Here is a 20,264-nt window from a genome sequence, read left to right on the forward strand (position 1 = left end):
CTGGATGAGAGTCATTAAGGGGGCCTAGAAGAAAGAACAAATTTGGGAAGGCAAAGTGGGAAATGACAAGCTCACTTCTTTCACATGCTGATTTTCAAGGTATGTGGGATACTCAAGAAGATACATCTATATCTGAAGCTCAGCTCAGAGATTGAGATAGGGACTTTTGACCATCATAAATATACACAAGTTAAAACTCACATGTGGTTTAACCTAAATATGGTAGTGTAACCTAAGGGAGTGCGTAGTGAGGATAAGGTCAAGAATATAACTAGGGAAAGATACCAAAAGAAAAGGAACTTGAAAAAAACTTTCCATGCATCATGTCTAATATTCTATCAGCCAGGAAGGAAAGTACTTTCACCCTCATATGAGGGGTAATGGAGCAGACATTTTGTCTTTATAACTCCAGACACTAATTTATATTGTGTAGGAAAATGTTGTTTGAATGTTGTAAGACATGAATACCTGATAAGCAGATTTATGTTACAGAAGCTCAAAAATATTCACATTAAAAGGCTTATTTAGACCACAGTATTTTTAATTAAACTTATTTTTGTAAACTGCTAAATATTCTAATTAGAGTTGGTATTCAATGGAAAAAAAAAAACTGAGAAATATACCTGTCAGCAGACTGTGGCAATTCGTACTTTACTGTCTACGATACAAATACTAGTTCATCTTGAGGCTAGCTTAAACCCCCAATAACACAAGGGGCCAATCACACAAACCATGCTTTTTTAAAAATGGAATCCAACACTAAATTATAACCTCACTGAACACGGTGACATTTCCCTTATTTATTGCAGCATCTCAAGTTCACAGTTCTTTTTATAAATTACTTTTTATTATTTTGGGTACATTATAGTTGTATACATTTATGAAGTACATATGATGTCTTCAAACAGGCATACAATGTGTAATAATCAAATCAGAGTCATTGGGATAGCCAACATCTCAAGCATTCATTATTGTGTTAGGATCATTACAATTCCACTGTTTTAGTTATTTCAAAATATACAATAGATTATTATTAACTATATTCACCCTGTTGTGCTACTGAATACTACATCTTACTCATTCTATGTAACTATATTTTTGTACCCATTAGCTATCCTCACTTTATATCACCCTCCTTGTTACTTTTCCCAGCCTCTGATTACTATCATTTGACTCTCTATCTCCATGAGTTTAATTTTTTAAATGTTTGGCTCCCACATATGAGGAAGAACATGGAAAATTTGTCTTTCTGTACCTGGCTTATTTCACTTAACATAATGTCCTCCATTTCTTGGAATGCATGTGGATATATAAGATACATGTTAAATAAATTAATGCAACAATAAAAGGGAATTTATTAGTTTTGTCCTTATCTGCATTAACTAACATTTGGCTGCTATTTAGAGTAGAGATATTCTTGCCCCATTATGGTCTCAGATAAATTCATATAAAATATTAAATGATGACCCCAGCCTAAATGTTGCTTACTCTTATCCAACAGCAGAGTGTATGCATGTAGTAAATAAAAACACTTATAGATTCTGAACTCTTCTTTCATTCTCCCTTTTTAAATTGGCATTTTGCAAAAGGCAAAGAAAATCTTCCTACAATTACATCTATATGAATCTAAGTTCCTCTTCAAGAATACAAAACATTAATACTCTATTATTAAAACAATAATACAAAACTTAGATTAAACAAAGATAAAAGGGGTTATTCATAATTACACAAATCAAAATAAATTGTCGATTTTAGAATTCTGATATCCTGAGGAGAGGGCAATCCATGTAATTGTCTTTTCATACATTAGTCTTTCTTTCTTTTTTTTTCAGACTGGAGTGCAATGGTATGATCTCAGTTCACCCCAACCTCCGCCTCCCAGGTTCAAACGATTCTCCTGCCTCAGCCTACCGAGTAGCTGGGATTACAAGCATGTGCCACCATGCCAGGCTAATTTTGTATTTTTAGTAGAGATGGGGTTTCTCCATGTTGGTCAGGCTGGTCTTGAACTCTTGACCTCAGGTGTCCGCCCGCCTCAGCCTCCCAAAGTGCTGGGATTACAGGCTTGAGCCACCACGATCAGCCCATACATTATTCATTTTTAATAGAATTTTAAGATGTAATTTCTTTAAATGTACTTATCTGTACTTTTTCTTTCCCTCTCATGGAATTCAGTGAAACTTCTCAAGTATTGGGTGAAGAATTATTTATCATGGGTGCCAATATATTATGTTTCACAGTTTTGTTTCCTCTAACAATAGCACAGACATTTGTCTCTCTAGATTAGTTTAACTAATCTAGAGTGAATAGTTATATTGTAGATTTTCAATTTTGCTTTTAAATGATTTATCACAAGAAAATACGATGAAACTTAGTAACTGCTTGAACTATAATTTAATAACAGAGTCTAAACATTTGAAATTTTTGTTACTGCTCTAAGTTACCAAGATTGAGTGGTAGAAAAATTTATATTAGTCTGAGTATGCTAAGTATTTTACCATGTATGCCACCTACTCCAGCATAGTTGGTGGCTGAGAATGAAGTGATCTAGAATCTGCAGTAGAGATGCAGAAAATGACAATTAAGTGCAACTGAGACATGAGAAAAAGCTAAGAGTTCTGTTATAGTTTGCTCAGGCTGCCATAAGAAACTAACACACAATGGATAGTTCAAACAGCAGAAATTTATTTCTCACAGTTCTTGAGACTAGAAGTTCTAGATCAAGGTGTTGATGGGTTTGGTTATTCCTGAGGCATATTTCTTTGGCTTATAGACGGTCACCTTCCGGATATGTCCTCACATGGCTGTTTCTCTGTGTGCACTCATCCCTGCTGTCCCTTTATGTGTCCAGATGTTTTCTTATTACAATGCCACCAGTCATGTTGAAGTAGGATCCCATCCTAAGAATCTCATATTAACACAATCATCTCTTTAGTGACTTTATTTCCAATGTAGTTCCACTCTGAGATACTGTGGACAAGAAGTTGAACATGTGAATTTGTTGGTGAGGGGACACAATTCAACCCATAACAAGGTCTATAACATGTCCAATTAATTTTGTCTGTTTGTAAGATTTCCCAGGAAAACACCCCAGGCAGAATTCTGCAGGAAGTGTTTCTTAAATTTATAATGCAAAGAATTGAATCCAAGTGGCACAAGACATGAATTGTAGTGAAGGCCATGCTGTGACGCCCGGAGAATTCTTTATTTCCCCACTTCTATCAGACATTGGGTTAGGCTGCTGACAAGGGGGCAGGAATGATCTTAGGGAAGGTAGCAAAACTTTCTATCTTATGAAGATAGAAAGTAGGAGTGGGCAGAGTGACAAGCAGAACAGTATCACATTCAAAATGAAAATATAAGCTGTTTCACAGGAATGCAAGAGCCCACTCCAAATTTCTATCTTCATAGGATCCATTTTTAGAGATTACAGCTACATTAAAACATCAAAATTGTTGTAACGTTAGAGTACATTTCACCATGATTCTAGTAATGGTCTGAAAAGAGACACTGTTATTTCCTGAAAAACTTCATTAACTTTCTAAGTATTTTCAGGATGTAGGGAATCTTAGCAAAGATAAGATCGTTCCTGCCCTCTTAACAGCAGCCTAACCCAATTTCCGATATATGTGGGGTTTTAAAGACATCTTTCCTTCATGCAAGGTGGAGCATATATGAATTCCACCCAGCTCCTGCACTCCTACAAAATCAGCTAATGTTTTCATTTTGAATGTGATGCTGTTCTACTCCTCCCTCTGCCCACACCTACTTTCTTCAATCCTCACAGGTGTGTTGCCTCAGAATGTTCCCTAAGCATATTTCTGCATGCTGTTTTCTATCTCGGTGTTACTATCACAGGATAGAAAGCTTCGTTACCTCCCCTAAGATCATTCCCACCCCCTTGTCAGCAGCCTAACCCTTGGAAAGCCAAAATAAAGTATCTGTAATCTAAGGGCTTTTATAAAGTTCTCATCATCTGTTGTTATTTATATTGAAGTTCAAAAAAGGAAAGTGGAGTTATAGTAGAGACAGAGTTGACTGTGATATTAGGCAGGCTACTCAGCAATATTACACTTGTTTGAACAGTAACAAAGTATTTAATATTTGCACATTCTAGTTTCACATCTAAGGTAACACTAATTCTTTTCTTTTTTTTTTTTTTTGATATGGAGTCTTGCTCTGTTGTCCAGGCTGTAGTGCAGTGGCACCATCTCAGTTCACTGCAACCTCTACCTCCCAAGTTCAAGCAATTTTTCCGCCTCAGCCTCCCTAGTAGCTGAGACTACAAGCACCACCACACCTAGCTAATTTTTGTATTTTTAGTAGAGACAAGGTTTTGCCATGTTGGCCAGGCTGGTCTCAAACTCCTGACCTCAAGTGATCAACCCACCTCCCAAAGTGCTGGTATTACAGGTGTGAGCCACCATGACCTGGCTAAGGTAACGATAATTCTTAAATTAAAAAGTTGTAAAAATGTAAAAGGAAAAAGTACTAAAACTAAAATTTTGGCACAAGAGTCTTTTAATTAGTAGGCATTCAATAAATCAGGATTTGTCAAAGGAAACAGGACAAAAGTGAGCAATGTGGACTTGTTTACCCCTACCTGTCACTAAGGGGCTCAATATTACTATAAGATGAGTAAAAATACGCATGAGTAATTATACCACTAGAATGATTCTCCTTTTGTATGCAAGTGACTCTGACTCTGATTCTGACCCATGCCAGCTTTGTTACAAAAGGAAAATATAATGGACTACAAGGAGAATAACTGTTGGTTTTAAAGGAGGAGATGAACAAGCATGACTAAGTAAAAAAGCAATGCAAGCATCTAGAAGGCAATAGCAGCAGGAGTATGAGTGTAAAGGTCTTTGTTAAGATTTTACCTATTATTTATGATATGTTTTGACTATGTCTCCACCCAAATCTTATTTTGAATTCCCACATGTTGTGGGAGGGGCTTGGTGGGAGGTTATTGAATCATGGGGCAGGTGTTTCCCATGCTGTTCTCATGATAGTGAATAAGTCTCATGAGATCTGATGGTTTTCTAAGGGGGAGTTTCCCTGCACAAGCCCTCTCTTTGCCTGCTGCCATCCATGTAAGACGTGACTTGCCCCTCTTTATCTTCCACCGTGATTATGAGGCCTCCCCAGCCACTAGGACCTGTAAGTCCATTAAACCCTTTTCTTTTGTAAATTGCCCAATCTTGGGCATGTCTCTATTGGCAGCATGAAAACAGAGTAATACAATTTAATAACATCAGTGATTTTCAGGATCTGTCTTCATTTATTTTGCATTCCAAATCCTAACATGAGAGAATTCAGTTGGCCTGGATCAATCACCAATATCTAAGGAAGTAACCTTAGTTAAATGGCATAGTCACTGGGTGCTTATCCTCATAGGATCCATTTTCAGAGGTTATAGCTATATTAGAACATCCAAACTGTTGTAATGTTACATTTCACCATGATTCTAGTAATGGACTGAAAAGAGACATCATCATTATTTTCTGAAAAATTTCTATAACTTCATACATAAACATTTTCAATTAAGCTTCATTAAATCATTCTTATGTGTAAATATTCAAAATTTTTATGTCAGTATCATTGAGATAAAGAAACTGAAAAAGAGAGAGATCAAGCTATTTACCACAAGTAATTCAATCAATAGATATCATAGTTAAAATTGGAGTACAGGGAAGATAAAGGCTAACTTTTTATTATCTCCTGCATGTTTTACCCCCACAAAGGAGTTGGTTTCCTACAAATGTACATGGAAACTAGTTACAAACTACTGCTTAAATCAGCAATAAAGCTGAGCTAGAAGGATAGGACTGTAGCCATGTTTCTACCACATTATACTGCCATTGTACCCCAGCACCCACTCACACAGCATGGAAAGGGCTGGTCTGTTCATGAATGTACACATTAGAAGCTCCATTGCCCAGGGCTTCTGGTTTCTCCCCTTCAGTCTGCCCTGAAATGCTCCTAGAACTCTGGAAACCAGCCTAGGAAGAAATGGGCAAAGGGGACCAACACACCTGTGATTATACCATTCTCTAAGTTTTCTCAATGAATTCCACTGCCCTAATTTCTGGTGAGGATTTCTTGGTAATGGCCTCACCATTGCCCAGTATATGCTTTATTGTTAATGTCAGAGATGCAAAGAAAATCTTCAAATCTACTTGGTGTTTTTAAAAAGCAGAAAGAGAAGAAATAAATAATTTACAATTGTATAAATAAAAATAGTAGGAACAATGCATATAAAAATTTTAAAAACTAATTTTTCTTCCTCTGGAGTGAAAAAAGAGTCAAAAATGATTTCCCCAAATTTGCTTAACCATAATTACACTGTTATAATGGGGGAACAAAGGACAAAATTATTGATAATTTTGGAAAGGCAATTAGACAAAATTCACCAGACAATATAAATATGTCCTTTCTTGTTTATACAGTGGTTCCATTTGAAGAAATATGTCAAGTTGAAATTGTCATGAAAACTGTAATATCACACAAATGTCATTTTTTTTCTGTGGTCTTTAAGAGAGAATTACTGAAAACAAACTAAAATTTCAACAAGATGGTAATAAAAATGATGTTAATTTAACTTAATTGAGTGGTATGCATACATTAGAAAGGTTATCCATACAGCAAAGTCATAAGTGAATATTGTATAAAACATAATGACACAAGAAAAGTCAGAACACTCTGTATGCAGTAGGATATTAACTAGGAAGAACAAACCACGAAAAACTGTTTTATTCTGATGCTGGGTGATGAGATTGTATGCTAATTTGAAACAAAATTTTCTTCAATCTATTCTATGTGTTAAAACAAGCTTGTTCAACCCACAGCCTATAAACTGCATGTGGCCCAGGACGGCTTTGAATGTGGTGCAAAACAAATTCGTAAACTTTCTTAAAACACTATGAAATTTTTTCGCATTTTTTTTTTTTAGCCCATCAGCTATCATTAGTGTTAGTGTATTTTATATGTGGTTCAAGGCAATTCTTCTGTATCCAGTATGGGCAAAGGAACCCAAAAGACTGGTCACCCCTGTGTTAAAGTTTATTTAATAGTCATATGTTCATATATATTTGGTTTATTTTGAGGAACATTGGTGAAAAACAAAACAGTGACTCTGTTGATTCACCCTAAATCCTTTAAAATATTTGGATCTAGAAAAAATTGTGCAGTGAGCTAAATAGATAAGTAAATGGGTTAGCATGTGAACACTAAATAGGGATGTGAATCAGCAGGCAAAAGTTTCCACTTCCAGTCAAAGATGGAAATGCTGGGTAGTTTGACTGGCTCATGACTAGAATCACTGTCAGCAAGGGTATGAGTTAGGATGAGCTTGTCTTTAATGCCTTCTCATCTTCCTTTTAGGTCATACCATGGCACCTTATCAGGCGTGGTGCTTTCTTTTGTCCCCAAAAAGTTTGTTCTCTGAGATTAGTTGCTAATCCATATTGAGATAATAGGTGACCCTGCCTAAGGAGATAATGTCTTTTTTATTTGAATAAAAAGCTTCTCAAATTATTGCTCTTCAGAAAATATATGTGTTAGTTAAGTAGTTCAAGTGTCATAGAAGGCTATTAGAGTAGATTTATTTAATGCCTCTCACAGAATTCCTGAAAATGCATTCATTCACAGATATCTCTTTTCATATGGATAAGATTGTCATTTTCCCTGCTGGAGGTTGAGATTGATATGAAGACCTTACAGTTTGGGGCAAAAAAATGTAAATGGAAGTGCTAAGCAACAAATCCTATCAGCTATAAAGAGCATTAAATTCCATTACTGCTACTTTCTCGGAAACAGTTAAAGAAGTCTCATAAATATGAGCAGAAATAAAATTCAGAATACAAAAGAAAGCACTTCTATGCCTACAGGTTTCCTTTCAAGCATTGCTCTACATTTCTGTGTTGAGGAAGAGGAAGAACAACTAAATATTCAGACCCAAGTTCTTCTAGTCGCTAATGTGCAGACTTTAAAAGAACACAAAAGGACTTAGGTTGAAAGAAAAATTATCACCCTGAAAGGAGAAATGTTACCCCAGAATCTGAAGTGACAGGCATTTCTAGAGGGATATTGCATCTGAGCTCTGCTTACTTGGAGCAGAAATCACTGGTCATAAACTGGTAGCAGCAGATGAATGGCCATTCTGATTCATTCCTAAGAACTAAGTGAAGACTAGCATGAGAGTTAAACATGCATTAGGGGTAGCAGTCTTAGGGAAGTCTGTCAGTTTTCATGTACTTTACTTCCAGGAATGCCGTCAGGTTCTCATGATAAAAATCTGAAAAAAAAAAAATCCTCTTTTAGCTCTGGTAAGGGTGGAAAAGGAGCAATTATTGCAAAATACACTTGGAGCCTTTTCCATAACAAAGACCTTCACTCTAGAAGAAAAGACTGCGAACATTAGCTCGGTTGAGGAAGAACAGTCTTTCTACTGCATCCCCTCTAGCTTTATATCTCACCTAAGTAGGAGGGAACATAGTCAACAAGGGTTAGCGACTGACACTTAATCAAAATGTTATAAAACACTGCTCTTCCACACCTTACCACCACACTTAAAGGGACCCAGTATAATAAGATAATTTCAGCTAAAAGAGCTTCAAGATTCAGACTTTGTCCGAGAAGTACTTAGAGAAGATCAAAGTCAAGAGGGAAGGCATAAACAAATACAGTAGAGAGATTTGAACAATTTCATACCTACAGCTACATAAAACAGAAACACAGCCCATTCCAGATGGTTTACAAAAATCTTCAAACTAATTTTTTTTTCTTTTTTTGTTCTGTCTCTCAGGCTGGAATGCAATGAATGGCACGACATCGGCTTACTGCAACCATCTCCTGAGTTCAAGCGATTCTCCTGCCTCAGCCTCCTGAGTAACTGGGACTACAGGCACACACCCCTACACGCAGCTAAGTTTTGCATTTTTAGTAGAGACGGGGTTTCACCATGTTGGCTGGATTGGTCTTGAACTCCTGACCTCAGGAGATCCACCCATCTCAGCCAGCCTTCTGGGATTACAGGCATGAACCACCGCTCCTGGCCCCAAACTAAAACTTTGTCTCAATTCTTAGCACCTTCTGCAATGGGTGTCCTTTTAACAACAAAAATTTAAGGTATAAAAAAATGGCAAAATTAGTCTGTAGAGACTTGAGTCTACATTAAAAAAAACAATAGAGAATAAATAAATATAACCCAATTTAACTATCAAAACTGAGATAAATTAAAAGTGAAATATGGTTATTGAAAGACCTTGCCAACACCAACCAAAAGAAAACAGAATTAGCTTCTGTTTTCAATTCCAGACCACATAGAATTTAGAATAATGAAACTTATCAAGGATAAAGAGGAGCATTGCATAATGATAGAAGGTCAATTCTCCATGAAGAGATAGCAATCCTAAATGTGTATGCACCTAAAAAGATGGTGTCAAAATCCAAAAGGAAAACACTGATAAAACTGGATAGAACTGTTAGGAGAAAGAGGGAAAACTAATATTATAATTGAGGACTTTAGCATGCTTTTCTCAGTAGTTGACACATTAAACAGACAATTAATAAGAATATAGATAACTTAAATAGCACTGTTAATCCACTTAATCAAACTGATATTTACAACCACCACAATATTCAACATCCATCCAGAAATAAACAAAATACACATTCTACCCAAGCTTAAATAGAACATTCACAAGATAGACAACATTTTGGGCCCAAAATACACTCTAACAATGTAAAAGAATAAAAGTCATAGGAAATATTACTGAAATCAAAATGAAATTTTGTAGTGAATTCTGTCAAACATTTAAGAAAAATGCATACCAATTATTCATAACCTTCCCTAAAATAGAAACAGAAGCAACACATCATTATTCATCCTATGAGGCCAGCATTATTCTAACATTAAAGTAAGATACATTTATTAGAAGAAAGGAAAACTTAAAACCAATGTCTGTCATTAACATAGGTGCAACATTCTTAACAAAATATTATCAAATCAAATACAATATATAAAATTATTATATACTATGACTTATTCTATCTGTTCAAGTGGAACTCATTCCATCTGCTCAAGTCTGTGCAACATTCAAAACTCCATGAATGTAATCCATCATATCAATAAAGTAAATAAATAAAGCCATATGATTATATCAATTGATACAGAAAACAATTTGAGAGTTATTTGAGCATGAAATCATGAGAAGCTCCACTGACCTGCTTCCCAGTGAAACTGATAAAAGTTATTTAAAGAAAATCTGTTAAAAATCTCTGACAATTGTTCTGAGGGCCCACAGTTAATGAAGAAATATCTGTTCTAGATAATCTATAATAATTTGCTAAGAAAACTGAGTCTGTGGTATTTTAGTCAAGAACCTTCCATGTCTCAGCCTCCCAGATGAGCAAGATGACAACTCCATTTTAGGCTTTAGCACATATAAACACAGGAGTCCCTCTGTCCCAGCTCCCAGTCAGAGGGGTTTTGCTCTGGAAGGTAAAAGAGTTTGGCTTTCTTATTGTATCTCAAGTTACTTGGTTTTGAGGATAAGACTTCGGTATTTGTGTGGTCAAGAAGTAGGAGCTTCCTTCTTCTATCCATTCCCATTTTTGGAGCTGAGGTTCTATGTGATTGTGGCATATTGAGAAAACTGCAGCCCAGATAACGCTTTCCTTGACCATGACACAGTGGTTTCATGGCAGGACAAAAGGCCCAGAGGATCTCAACTTGCCACTTCCCTACCACTAATTGCTGAGGTCCTGGAGAGAAGGTGTTACTAACAGAGAAGATTTTTGTTGCCCTACTTCCATCTTTAGAGCTCTAGCTCACAGATTTTTGTCTAAGAAAATAAGCAGATGGTAAAATAAATATTTTTCAAGCACTTAAGTAAAGAAAAAAAACTGACATTATTTACAACAGAAACTAGGAAAGTTCAAGTCTAAGGACACTCTCAAGAGTAGTGGAGGTTGTGGTGAAAGATCATTCAGAGGGGATTTGTGTATTTAATAATATCATGGCCTATACTAGTTTTCAGAAGAAAATGAATAGTTTTCAGGAGAGATTGAGATAATAGGAAAAGTGGAGGATCTTTCTCCTCAATAAGGTAAATAAAAGTATCAAATACTGAAATCAAAAACTATTCCACTGAATAAATCACATTTAATTTTATTGAATTAGTTTGAAGTTCAATTTGTGTCACAGGGAGCTGTTAAAAATAAGAGACAATTAGCTGACAATGAGTGGTGCAATTAGCAAAAGAGATGAAGAGAGTTCTTTTAATACTACTGTCATCTCAGAGCAACCCAAAGTTGCACCTCCTTGAGGAGCAATATCAAAGGTTTACTGGGGGGTGATAGACTTTACTAAAATAAACCATCTAATCAATAAGCAATAGAATAAACATAACCAGTTCCTGGGGTCAAAGGCAATATCTGGGGTTGTTACAATACATTGTTACATATGTCCAGTTTCAAATAAAATAGTATAAAGCAAGCAAAGAAACAAGAAAATATGATGTATACACTGGTTAAAAAAAGTAGACAACTTCAATTGCCTCTCAGAGTGACCACATGCCATATTCTGTAGAAAAAAAAGAATACAAAGGAACAATGATATGCATTGTTATATAACTAAAGGAAATCATAGTTAAAGAATTAAAGAAATGTATGATGGAAATGTTACAGAAGTAAAGAATGTCAACAATAATAAAATGTAAAGGGAATAAAATACTAATTTTGGAGCTGAAAAGTACAATGACTAGAATTAAAAAATAAAAGCATTGCTAGAAAGTATCAGCAGTATATTTGAAGTGTCAAAAAAAGAAATCATTAGCAAATCAAAGACACATTGATTGAGATTATGGATATTATGTGAGTTGAGGAACAGAGTAGAAAAAATAAATAAAAATGAACAGAAAGTCAGTGAAATGTGTAACACTATTAACTGATCTATACATTTGCATATAGAGCATAGCAGGAAGAGAGAAATAAAATAGAAAAAAATGAAAACTATATGGCTAAAAATTTACTGAATTTATTAAAAAATAAAAACATATATTCAGGAAACTCTGTGAACTCCAATTAGGACAGATACAAAAAGATTCATACAGAGATGCTTCATAGTAAAATACGAAAAATCAAAGACAAGGAAAAAAATTTTCAAAGCAGCAGGAGAAAAAATGGCATGTCACTTAGAGAGGAACATCAATAATATTAACAGCTAATTCCAAGCACAAATAGTAGAGGCCAGTAGGGAGTGAGATAACATATTAAAGTGCTCAAGAAAAAAACTGTCCACCAGGAATCATTAATTCATCAAAGGCATATTTCAAAAATGAAAAAGAAATAAATATTTTCCCAGAAAAACAAGAACTAAGAGAATTGATTGCTAACAGACGTATCGCACATGAAATACTAAAGAAAGTTATTCAAGCCGAAAACAAGTGAGACAAGAAAATAATTGGAATCCACATGAACAAATGAAGAGCACTGGCAAAGGTAATTATTTAAAAAATGTTATCAAGGAATTTTTTTCTCCTTTCTTTTCTTAACTAGTTTAAAAATGAATTGTATAAAACAATATGCATCCAAAGTATTTTTGGGCCATATAACATATCAAACAGAACTGCACAAAAGAGGTTGAAAGGGAGCAATGCTATATTTGGATGAGGAAATGACTACAAATGGTAAAGTCATAAGCATAAGAATGTATTGTTAAATTTGTAATAGTGATAGGTATAATATATAATAATAATTTCACTAAAAGGAGAAAAAGAAATAGTTATGTAAGGATAATATTTCTCTATTTCACTGGAATTTGACAAGTATTAATCTGAAGTTAATTCTGATAAGTTCAGATGCATTTGACAAATCCTAGAGAAATCATTAAATTATAACTCAAAAAATAAGAAAGAAATTATTAAACAAGTTAAAGGGCATAATAGAATATATATACTTAATCAAAAGGAAACAGTGAGGAGAAATACATGAATAAAATGATATTAGACATATGGGAAACAAAAAGTAAAATAACAGATGTAAGTACAGGCATACCTCATTTCATTTTCATTTTCATTTCATACCTCATGCTTTGCTTCATTATGCCTGACAAACATTGTGTTTTGTACAAATTGAAGGGGTGTAGTAACCCTGAGTTCCTATCTCTTTCCAACAGCACATGCTCATTTCACATGTTTGTGTTACGTTTTGATATTTCTTGCAATATTTCAAATATTTTCATTATTATTATATCAGTCATGGTGACCTGCAATCAGTGATCTTTGAAGCTACTATTGTAATTGCTTTGTGTCTCCATGAACTATCACCATGTAAAATGGCAAAAGTAGCTAATAAAATTCTGTGTGTGTTCTCACTGCTACATGGACTAACTGTTCTGCCATCTTTCTTCTCCTCCTTGGGCCTCCCTGTTTCTCAAGACACAAAAATATAGAAATTAATTTACCCCTAAAGGTCTGTGCATTTTCAAGTAAATGGAATCATTGCATGTCTCTCATTTTCAGTCAAAAGTTAGAAATAATTAAGCTCAGTGAGGAAAATATGTCAAAAGCTGAGATAGGCTGAAAGGTAGGACTTTTGTGCCAGTTAGCCAAGTTGTGAATGCAAAGGAAAAGGTATTGAAGGAAATTAAATCTGCTATTCCAGTAAACACACAATAAGAAAATGAACAAGCATTATTGCTAATATGAAGAAAGTTTTAGTGGTCTGGATAGAAGATCAAACCAGCTACAACATTCCTTAAACCAAAGCCTAACCCAGAGCGCCAGGTTCTAACTCTCTTCAATTCTATGAATGCAGAGAGAGGTGAGGAAGCTATAAAAGAAATGTTTGAAGATAGCAAAGTTAGTTCATGTGGTTTAAGAAAAGATGCCATATCCATAACATAAAAGTGCAAAGTGACATGTACCCCAGAACTTAAAGTATAATAAAAATACAAAATAAAATAAAATTAAGTGTTCATCAACAGACGAATGAGTAAAGAAAATGTGGTATACATATATATATATATATATACACACACACAATACAATACCATTCAGGGGAAAAAAGTGCAAAGTGAAGCAGCAAAAGCTGATGTAAAAGCCTCAGAAGTTATTTAGAAGATCTAGCCAAGACCATTAATAAAGGTGGAAATATTTTTTTTATCTGAAGTTGCTTATCAGCTTAAGGATGTTTTGGGCTGAGATGATCGGGCTTTCTAAATATACAGTCATGTCATCTACAAACAGAGACAATGTGACTTCCTCTCTTCCTATTTGGATATCCTTTATTTCTTTCTCTTGCCTGATTGCCCCGGCCAGTACTTCCAATACTATGTTGAATGGGAGTGGTGAGAGGCCATCCTTGTCTTGTGCTAGTTTTCAAAGGAAATGCTTCTAGGTTTTGCCCATTCAGTATGATATTGGCTATGAATTTGTCATAAATAGGTCTTATTATTTTGAGACATACTCCATCAATACCTAGTTTATTGAAAGTTTTCAGCATGAAGGGCTGTTAAAATTTATCAAAGGCCTTTTCTGCATTTATTGAGATAATCATATGGTTTTTGTCATTGGTACTGTTTATGTGATGGATTACATTTATTGATTTGCATATGTTGAATCAGGGGTGAAGCTGACTTGATTGTGGTGGATACGTTTTTTGATATACTGCTGGATTTGGTGTACCAGTATTTTATTGAGTATTTTTGCAATTTTATTTTTTTTCTTATGTTGTGTTTCTGCCAGATTTTGGTATCAGGATGATGCTGGCCTCATAAAATGAGTTAGGGAGGAGTCTCTCTTTTTTTTTTTTTAATTGTTTGGAATAATTTCAGAAGGAACAGTACCTGCTCCTTTTTGTATGTCTGGTGAATTCGACTGTGAATCCGTCTGAGAGAATTCGACTGAATCGTCTGGTCCTGGGTTTTTTTTTTTTTTTTTTTTTTTTTTGGTTGGTAGGATATTAATTACTGCCTCAATTTCAAAACTTGTTATTGATCTATTCGGGGATTCGACTTCTTCCTGGTTTAGTCTTGGGAGAGTGTATGTGTTCAGGAATTTACCTATTTCTTCTAGATTTTCTAGTTTATTTGCATAAAGGTGTTTATATTATTCTCTGATGGTAGTTTGTATTTCTGTGGGATTAGTGGTGATCTCCTCTTTATCACTTTTTATTGTGTTTTAATTCTACTCTCTTTTCTTCTTTATTAGTCTAGCTAGTGGTCTATCTAGTTTGTTAATCTTTTCAAAAAACCAGATTCTGGATTCACTGATATTTTGAAGGATTTTTTGTGTCTCCATCTCTTTCAGTTCTGCTCTGATCTTAGTTACTTCTTGTAGTCTTCTAGCTTTTGAATTTGTTTGCTCTTGCTTCTCTAGTTCTTTTAATTGTGATGTTCGGGTATTGATTTCAGATCTTTCAAGCTTTCTGATGTGGGCATTTATGGCTATAAATTTTCCTCTTAACATTGCTTTAGCTGTGTCATAGAGATTCTGGTAAGTGGTGTCTTTGTTCTCATCGGTTTCAAAAAACTTCTTTATTTCTGCCTTAATTTTGTTATTTACCCTGTAGTCACTCAGGAGCAGGTGGTTCAGTTTCCATGTAGCTGTGTGGCTTTCAGTGAGTTTTTTTTTTTTTTTGAGACAGGGTCTCACTCTGTCACCCAGGCTGGAGTGCAGTGGTGCAATCTTGGCTCACTGCAAGCTCCACCTCCTGGGTTCATGACATTCTCCTGCCTCAGCCTCCAGAGTGTCTGGGACTACAGGCACCCGCCACCAAGCCTGGCTAATTTTTTGTATTTTTAGTAGAGACGGGGTTTCACCGTGTTAGCCAGGATGATCTTGATCTCCTGACCTCGTGATCTGCCTGCCTTGGCCTCCCAAAGTGCTGAGCCACCGAAAATATCTGGATGTCTATTACATTATTTTCCTAAATATGTTATTTTATAAATATGTCTATTTTTGAAGTGTTTTACTAATCTATACTCATTGTAAACACATTAATTTGATTATTTCAGGTTATCCTATTGCCTCTTTTTCAAAAGAATTCCATATTAGTTAAAATTGTCATGTTACAGTCATTAGAAGCTCAGAAATAGTACAAGTCTACTAGTTATAATTGTATCCTGTTTTGCACCCTAGAAACTACTAATTAAAAGCAATACTGTTTACTATGTTTGTGTTGGTGCCTGCTTATATTGAGATTAGTTGAAGAAGGACAATGAGGATAGAGGATATTCTGTGTTGCTTTGCACCTTTGACTTCATTCTTGAACGGTGTAAGAGATTGTTTCCATTAAAAGACATTTGGAATGACCCTATCCTGTTCCCCTCCTCTCCAGACCTGCAAGAGAATACACCATCACTATATATAAGCACACAGCTAAAAATACCACAAGGCAAATATACACACATCATATCAGAAAAATGAATAAAGCAGGTAGGTGAGATCTACTGAATACATCATTGGAGAAAACAAATCACTCTTAATGTTCACATAACTCCTTAGATCTTCCATTGAGCTTTAATCATTTAAAGATGCACATTCTAAAAAGAAAAAACACATTAGCAGATAGTAGTAATCAATGACCTGACAAAAGAGGTGACCAATATTGAAAGAATGACACAATAAAATTAAAGACCCACACAAGAGTGTCTGCAAAATATGAACTATAAGGGGAATAACCTAGACTGGTCCAGAATATAAAACATGTTTGCTGGCTAAATATTAAAGCCAGTAAACAAACATTAAAGGGTTAATATCATTATAAATAACATGTTACAGATTTCAGTGCTGTAGATTTATAGATTACAATTTGTTGATCAACAGTATATAAAATACATTTAATTTACTGAAAGTATTTTTTATCAGTTCTTCAGTTGAAAAAAATCCCCAGTAACGTTTTAGATATATGTATGTGTGTGTGGGTTTGTGCATGAAACTGGGCTCTTTCTAGTTATATATACATATTTTTTTTTCTTTTTCTTTTTCTTTTGTTGAGAGTCTTGCTCTGTTGCCCAGGCTGGAGAGCAGCGGCATGATGTCAGCTCACTGCAAGCTCCACCTCCTGGGTTCACACCATTCTCCTGCCTCAGCCTCCGGAGTAGCTGGGACTACAGGCATCCACCATCACGCCCACCTGATTTTTTGTATGTTTAGTAGAGACGGGGTTTCTCCACATTAGCCAGGATGGTCTCAATCTCCTGACCTCGTCATCCACCTGCCTTGGCCTCCCAAAGTGCTGGGATTACAGGTGTGAACCACCATGCCCAACCTTGAGTGAGTTTCTTAATCCTGAGTTCTAATTTGATTGCACTGTGGTTTGAGAGACAGTTTGTTATGATTTCCATTCTTTTGCATTTTCTGAGGAGTGTTTTACTTCCAATTATGTGGTCAATTTTAGAATAAGTGCTATGTGGTGCTGAGAAGAATGTATATTCTGTTGATTTGGGGTATAGAGTTCTGTAGATGTCTGTTAGGTCTGCTTGGTCCTGGGCTAAGTTTTAGTCCTGAATATCCTTGTTAATTTTCTGTCTCATTGATCCATCTAATATTGACAGGAAGGTGTTAAAGTCTCCACTACTATTGTGTGGGAGTCTAAGTCTCTTTGTAGGTCGCTAAGAACTTGTTTTATGAATCTGGATGCTCCTGTGTTGGGTGCATATATATTTAGGATAGTTACCTCCTCTTGTTGCATTGATTCCTTTACCATTATGTAATGCCCTTGTCTTTTTTGATCTTTGTTGGTTGAAAGTCTGTTTTATCAAAGATTAGGATTGCAACTCCTGCTTTTTTTTTATTACTATTATTATTATTATTATTATTATACTTTAGGTTTTATGGTACATGTGCACAATGTGCAGGTAAGTTACATATGTATACATGTGCCATGCTGGTGCGCTGCACCCACCAACTCATCATCTAGCATTAGGTATATCTCCCAATGCTATCCCTCCCCCCTCCCCCCACCCCACAACAGTCCCCAGAGTGTGATGTTCCCCTTCCTGTGTCCATGTGTTCTCATTGTTCAATTCTCACCTATGAGTGAGAATATGCGGTGTTTGGTTTTTTGTTCTTGCGATAGTTTACTGAGAATGATGATTTCCAATTTCATCCATGTCCCTACAAAGGACGTGAACTCATCATTTTTTATGGCTGCATAGTATTCCATGGTGTATATGTGCCACATTTTCTTAATCCAGTCTATCATTGTTGGACATTTGGGTTGGTTCCAAGTCTTTGCTATTGTGAATAGTGCCGCAATAAACATACGTGTGCATGTGTCTTTATAGCAGCATGATTTATAGTCCTTTGGGTATATACCCAGTAATGGGATGGCTGGGTCGAATGGAATTTCTAGTTCTAGATCCCTGAGGAATCGCCACACTGACTTCCACAAGGGTTGAACTAGTTTACAGTCCCACCAACAGTGTAAAAGTGTTCCTATTTCTCCACATCCTCTCCAGCACCTGTTGTTTCCTGACTTTTTAATGATTGCCATTCTAACTGGTGTGAGATGGTAACTCCCGCTTTTTATGCTTTCCTTTTGCTTGGTAGATATTCCTCCATCCCTTTATTTTGAGCCTATGTGTGTTTTTGCATGTAAGATGCGTTTCCTGAACACAGCACACCCATGGGTCTTGACTCTTTACCCAATTTGTCAGTCTGTGTCTTTTAATTGGGAGCCCATTTACATTTGAGGTTAATATTGTTATGTGTAAATTTGATCCTGTCATTACGATGCTAGATGGTTATTTTGCACATTAGTTGATGCAGTTTCTTCATAGTGTCATTGGTCTTCATATTTTGGTGTGCTTATGCAGTAGCTAGTACTGTTTTTTCCTTTACATATTTAGTGCTTCCTTCAGGAGCCCTTGTAAGGCAGGCCTGATGGTGACAAAATCTCTCAGCATTTACTTGTCTGTAAAGGATTTTATTTCTCCTTCACTCATAAAGCTTAGTTTGGCTGGATATGAAATTCTGGGTTGAAAATTCTTTTCTTCAAGAATGTTGAATATTGACCCCCTCTCTCTTCTGGCTTGTAAGGTTTCTGCAGAGAGATCTACTGTTAGTCTGATGGGCTTCCCTTTGTAGGTAAAATAACCTTTCTCTATGGCTGTCCTTAACATTTTTCCTTCATTTCAACCTTGGAGAATCTGACAATTATGTGTGTTGGGGTTGCTCTTCTCAAGGAGTATCTTAGTGGTTTTCTCTGTATTTCCTGAATTTGAATGTTAGCCTGTCTTGCTATGTTGGGAAGTTCTCTTGGATAATATCCTAAAGTGTGTTTTCCAATTTGGTTCCATTCTCCCTATCACTTTCGGGTACACCAATCAATTGTGGGTTTGGTCTTTTCACATAGTCTTATATTTCCGGGAGGTTTTGTTCATTCCTTTTTATTATTTTTTCTCTAATCTTGTCTTCATGCCTTATTTCAGTAAGATGATCTTCGATCACTGACATCCTTTCTTTCACTTGATCGATTTGGCTGTTAATACTTGTGTATGCTTCACGAAGTTCTTGTGCTGTGTTTTTCAGCTACATCAGGTCATTTATGTTCTTCTCTAAACTGGTTATTCTAGTTAGTAGGTCCTCTAGCCTTTTATCAAGGTTCTTAACTTCCTTGCATTGGGTTAGAACATGCTCCTTTAGCTCAGAGGAGTTTGTTATTATCCACCTTCTGAAGCCTACTTCTGTCAATTTGTCAATCTCATTCTCCCTCCAGTTTTGTGCCCTTGCTGGAGAGGAGTTGCGATCATTTGGAGGAGAAGAGGCAGTCTGTTTTTTGGAATTTTCAGTATTTTTTCACTGATTATTCCTCATCTTTGTGGATTTTTCTACCTTTGATCTTTGAGGCTGATGATCTTTGTTTGGGGTTTTTGTGTGGGGATCTCTTTTTGCTGATGCTGATGTTGTTCCTTTCTGTATGTTAGTTTTTCTTCTACCAAGCAGACTCCTCTTCTGCAGGTCTGCTGCAGTTTACTGGAGGCTACAAAGATTGCTACCTGCTCCTTTCTCTGAAAGCTTCATCCTAGAGGGCCACCAACGTGATGCCAGCTGATGCTGTCCTGTATGACATGTCTGTCCACCCCTTTTGGGAGTTCTCTCCCAGTTAGGAGGCACAGGGATCAGGGACCCACTTGAGGAGGCAGTTTGTCCCTTAGCAGAGCTTGTGTGCTATGCTGGCAGAATCCTGTTTGTCTGGATCAGCTGCACTCTTCAGAGCTAGTACGCAGGAAAGATTAAATGCATTGAAGC

The 20,264-nt window shown here is 35.9% G+C and overlaps 1 long non-coding RNA gene across 1 annotated transcript in view; it reads right to left on the reverse strand.

Moving 5' to 3' along the window:
* Positions 1 to 721: 721 nt before the first annotated feature.
* LOC129031927 (uncharacterized) overlaps positions 722 to 20,264 on the reverse strand; it is a 34,128-nt gene continuing 14,585 nt past the window's right edge. Inside the window, exons 2-3 of the long non-coding RNA XR_008501151.1 lie at positions 8,113 to 8,299; positions 722 to 2,970 (exon numbers count right to left, since the gene is read on the reverse strand). This is a non-coding gene — a long non-coding RNA (uncharacterized LOC129031927). The remainder of the gene's footprint in view (positions 2,971 to 8,112; positions 8,300 to 20,264) is intronic.

This window comes from Pongo pygmaeus, chromosome 11 (assembly GCF_028885625.2).
Source record: "Pongo pygmaeus isolate AG05252 chromosome 11, NHGRI_mPonPyg2-v2.0_pri, whole genome shotgun sequence".
Taxonomy (NCBI): Eukaryota; Metazoa; Chordata; class Mammalia; order Primates; family Hominidae; genus Pongo; species Pongo pygmaeus.